Raw genomic sequence first — 5,688 nt, forward strand, 5'->3', positions numbered from 1 at the left:
GACTTCAACTCACAGAATTCCTGAGCCAGCATAGCTGGCTCAGGAATTCTGGGAGTTGAAGTCCACGAGTCATAAAAGAGCCGAGGTTGCCGACCCCTGGGTGTGGTGTAACGAAGGATCCGCCCCTGCTCGGGTCACGGGCGGAGGGGGCGTGGCCGAACCCCCAGGTCCCGAAGGGGGGGGTGTGTTGACGAGAGGAAGGGGCGTGTCGGAGTACTCGAGGGAACGCGCTTGTCTTCCTTTTGCTCCTGGTGACGCGCCTGCGTGATGGAAGGAGGGCGGCTGTCTGCCGCTGCCTCGTGCGCGGATGCGGGAAGCTGCCATCGCTCTCTCGCGACAGTTTTGTACAACTCATTTAATGCAGCTTTACTCAACCTGTCCTGCCAACGCGGCCCTAGGATGGTTTTAATCGCCTCTGTTAGGAGCCATTGGCTGTCCCAGGTGGTAATAAAGATTTGCGTGATTTCATTCTGCATCTTATTTAGCCACATAAATAACTGGGACAGTTCCCATATTCTAATGTGCAACTCCAAATTCTAGTTCTAAAATCCTATTATTTTGCTTTGGACAGATGAACGTAGAACCCCAGATGCCAAGCATAGTATTCGTCTCTATTTTGGATATTGTCCATGTTAATTCTGAACTGCTCTGGCAAATCATCTGCAACAGTTTATGTAGTTTTTCCCACCACTCAATGTATATCAAAAATGGTATTAAAAACCAGCAAAGACAATTTGAGAGAAGCAATAATGAACAATTCTGATTCAAAAAAAGATTGCTATGTCCAGAGCTCTATTTATGCTAACAAGGGGAAAGGAGAAAAGGAGAATTACAGATTTTCCGACGAATATTTAGTTGTGGTAAAAGAATACTAGGTTAAATTGACTTTGGGCTAATGTTAAATAAACATTTGGGCTAATGTTCACCCTGTTTCTTCTTAGCTTGTGGAAAATAATGAAATATTAAACAAAACAATACTCATATTAGGATTCCCTACCTGCCCTGAGGGACGCGGTGGCTCAGTGGGTTAGGATGCTGAGCTTGTCGATCAGAAGGTCAGCAGTTTGGTGGGTCGAAACCCGAGTGCCGCGTAACAGAGTGAGCGCCTGTTACTCGTCCCAGCTTCTGCCAACCTAGCAGTTTGAAAGCACGTAAAAATGCAAGTAGAAAAATAGGGACCACTACGGTGGGAAGGTAACAGCGTTCCATGCGCCTTTGGCGTCTAGTCATGCCGGCCACATGACCACGAAGACGTCCTCGGACAAGCACTGGCTCTTTGGCTTTGAAACGGAGATGAGCACCCGCCCCTAGAGTTGGAAACGACTAGCATGCATGTGCGGGGGAACCTTTACTTACCTGCCCTGACATTTTTAATTCAGTGTATGCATATATTGCTCCCCTCCTCATATCCTGTTCTGTTGCTTAATTGTGGCTGAGTGAAGAATGTTGAAGTGTGTACCAAGAAATTTTTAGGAGGGTCAGATGTGACTGACTGACTGTATATCTTATCATATTGTTGTTAGTTGCGAAGTTGTGTCTGACCCATCACGACCCCATGGACAACATTGCTCCAGGCCTTCCTGTCCTCTACTATCTTCTGGAGTCCATTTAAGCTCACGCCTACTGCTTCATCCAGCCACCTCATTCTCTGTCATCCCTTTCTTCTATTGCCCTCAACCTTTCCCAGCATTAGGCTCTTCTCCAGTGAGTCCTTCCTTCTCATTAGGTGGCCAAATATTTGAGTTTCAGCTTCAGGATCTGGCCTTCTAAAGAGCAGTCAGGATTGATCTCCTCTAGGACTGACCGGTTTGATCGCCTTGCAGTCCAAGGGATTCGCAGGAGTCTTCTCCAGCACCATAGTTCAAAGGCCTTAATTCTTTGGTGCTCAGCCTTTCTTATGGTCCAACTTTCACAGCCATACATTGCAACTGGGAAAACCATGGCCTTGACTATTTGCACTTTTGTTGGCAGGTTGATGTCTCTGCTTTTTAGTGTTCTGTCTAGATTTGCCATAGCTTTCCTCCCCAGGAGCGTCTTTTAATTTCTTGGCTGCAGTCCCCGTCTGTGGTGATCTTGGAGCCCAGGAAATTTGTCACTACCTCCATTTCTTCCCCATCTATTTGCCAGGAATTGAGAGGGCCGGATGCCAAGATTGTTGGGGACAATATGCTGACTCTGAAAACTATTTAGAGAGGACTGTAAAGCACTATGAAGCGATATATAAGTGTTATTACTATTGCTATCCAGCAGCTGCCTAAGGACCGTAGTGGTGCAGTGGTTAGAATGCAGTACTGCAGGCTAATTCTGCTGTCTGCCGACTGCCAGCACTTCAGAAGTTCAGTTCTTACCAGCTCAAGATTGACTCAGCCTTCCATCCTTCTGAGGTCAGTAAAATGAGGACCCAGATTGTTGGGGGCAATACGCTGACTCTGTAAACCACTTAGAGAGGGCTGTAAACCACTGTGAAGCAGTATAAAAGTCTAAGTGTTATTGTGCTGCAGTGATGTAAAACACATGATCACTTTTGATTTACACTGTGCGGAAAAGGGCAACAGTAAACCATGTCTATATTTTTATGAAGAAAACCACATGTATAGAAAACATAAGCCTCCATGTTTATGCTCTAACCCAGGGGTAGGCAACCTTGGCTCTTTTATGACTCGTGGACTTCAACTCCCAAAGGAATTCTGGGAGTTAAAGTCCATGAGTCATAAAAGAGCCAAGGTTGCCTACCCCTGCTCTAACCACTGATGCATATTGTTGATATATGAAATCAACAGAATATGTAAATAAATTGTGCTGCTTGTGACTGGAGACTGGGTTACTGATGTTGGAAATACGAAAGAAAATAATGTAGTCTGTATGTATGGCTTAGGAAACTGAAATTAAGCATGAGACTGACTTATCAATTTCTGCCACTCCAGTCATACTTCCACAGCTCAGGCTGTCTTCAAACAACCAAAACATCTTTGTATATGGACATTACCAGAATGAAGGCATAGAAATTCAATTCACTACACGTTCATTGATTTTGATTAAGGGAAGCTGGCAAGGAAAATTGTAAATCACAATTATGCAACCATGAGATTCTGCAACTGTCCTTTGAACTGGCTGCCAAGTGCCCAGATCATGTTTACGTAGTCACAAGGGTGTTGGGACATCTAGAGCTTTGACTGTATGTAACCGCCATTTATTCAGCACCACTGAATTTTCAACAGACACTGAATGAGTGATCATTAATGGAGGATTATGTGTACTCTATAAAAGATCCAAGTATTTTTCTTTCTCCTGCTCTTGAGCATTTGGGCAGAGCTGCTGGGGAATAGGAAACAAACCTTCCGAATACCTTTGGAAAGCAGAGCTATCAGCCAACCAAAGACCGGGCAGAGTATAAAGACTGTATGTTTATAAATCTCCTTTGGTACAAATCAAATGTGATTCCCCTTCCTGTACTCAGATAAAAGCAGACACATTATGTCAGTTTTGATATTTTACAAAATGTGACTTTCAACACCTTTGCAGTAATATAATAGGGAAGTGGGAACTATATATAGCACTGAATTTTCTCTCCAGGTTTACTTTCCTGCATCTAGTAATAAGATGCAACTTGAACATTCACATTAAAATCAGTGGGACAGTGGCTACAAATATCAAAAGACATAAATGTGTTTTAATTAATGTTGTATTTATACTAAATTTCTTTGCTTGCATGTGAGATATGGCTGGTTTCCATTTCTATTAAGTGTTCAATGTACTGTAATCCAAGACCCTGTTCATATTGCCAACAAATAACAAGAACCTCTTCCATATCAGTTGCCTTCTCCTTTGGACAAGGCTGAGATATTCTAGACCTGGTTTCTTAAGAGATTGACAAATATTTATCATATTGTGTTTCCCCGAAGTAAGACCTACCACGAAAATAAGCCCTAGCTTGATTTTAGGGGGTGGGCCTAATATAAGCCTTACCCCCAAAATAAGCCCTAGTTTTGGGGGCGAGGCACACACCTAAATATCAATCTGGGGTGGGGGTGTGCAGCTGCCCCACGCGCCCCATACCCACTTACCTCTCCTCGCTGGCCAACTTCTTCTGTGGTGTCCCCAGCCTGTATTTCCCAGTCAGAGGCCTTTCCAGAAGGCCACTGCAGCCAAGAACAAAGGTATGGATTCAATCCATAGCTCGGTTCTCAGCTGCAGTGGCCTTTTGGAAAAGGCCTTTGACTGCAAAATGCAGGTCAGACCTCCATTCTCAGCTGCAGAATGAAGCTGCTCCTTCCGCTGCAGAACAAGTGGGCTGGCGGGGCTGTCCGTGCCAGAGGTAAGTGGAAAAGACACCCCACCCCCCAAAAATAAGACCTGGTGCCTCTTTTGGAAGCAAAAAACAAAAAACGGGCCTTATTTTCGGGGAAACACGGTAATAGTGAATACTGTAGACATTTTAATGTAAGTACAATTATATGACCCTTCAACTTTACATTATCATACAAAGAGATGCTTTCTCATAAACAGAGCCAGTTGAATTCAATTAGTTGGAAAAGATGGAAAGCTTTTTAGGAAAGAACTTCAGCAATGCCACCGTATATTGGAAATAGATCTGTGAAACAGGAAATCCACAATCCAGATCTTGTGCCTAGACTGTCTGTATTAGCATTCTGAAAATAATCCATTCTGTAATGACTTCAGGTTCCATAAAGTCAGTTTCCCTTTTTCAAACAATAGTTCCACCTTTCTTGGATATTGTGTAGAACTACTGGTATTTCTCTATGATCTTTGACCAGTATTGTGGAATGTAACTCCCATCACCCTTCAGCAACAGGGATTTTTATATTGTAGGATGCTGGATTAAGGAAGGCTGATTGTCTTGGATAAGCTAACTTCAGTCCAATTTCCCCTTTCCAACAGACTCAACACTGCACTCTTAGTTGATGTATAAAGATTTCTTGCCACAGCAACAACCAAGCCCTTTCTGAAATTAAGCATGATCACTACTTCACAGTTACTTAGGTGGGGCAATGTTCAGCAAAAGGACAACATGTCTTCCTTTTCAGCCTCATGTTCTCCATTTGGCAAGCTTAGCCTAAAATCAATATTGTCTGGCTTTTTGAATCTTCACTATGGTAGTCATTCAATCTTTTGTGCATTGTGATCTTCTGAATTGTCTGCTGTTTTATTTCCCTTGTCCACTGATAAGACTCCATGGTCTATGTTTACATGTTAATTTACTTCCTGATTCCTGCAATCGGCTTTAATGCAGCTCCTTCAAATCCATGATCACCGTGGTCTGTAGATCACATGACTCATACTTTTCGATAGTAAAATTTAAAAAGCACATCACTGTCAAGTCTGCTAGCACTAAAGATCTGTTGGAAAACTATTGTGATCGAAAAACTAGTTTTCTGAAACTTGAAAATACAATTTTGAATACATATACGCCTAACTTTTTTTCATGTACTTTTTATCACAGATATCAAGAAATTTGAAGTTAGTGTGTCTTCCTTTTCGGTTGTCCGTGTCCTTTACCTAGTCAGGTATCTGGTAATCTTAGTCAGGGGCTGCAGATTAAATTTAGGGAAATTTCAGGAACCATATGTCGCCCAATCAAGGGGAAAGTAAACAAAGGTACTCCTTGACTTATGATCACAAATGGAAACAGAATTTCCTTTACTAAGAAAGATGATTGTTAAGTAAGTT

This window comes from Vipera berus, assembly GCF_964194415.1.
Source record: "Vipera berus genome assembly, chromosome: 1".
NCBI lineage: Eukaryota > Metazoa > Chordata > Lepidosauria > Squamata > Viperidae > Vipera > Vipera berus.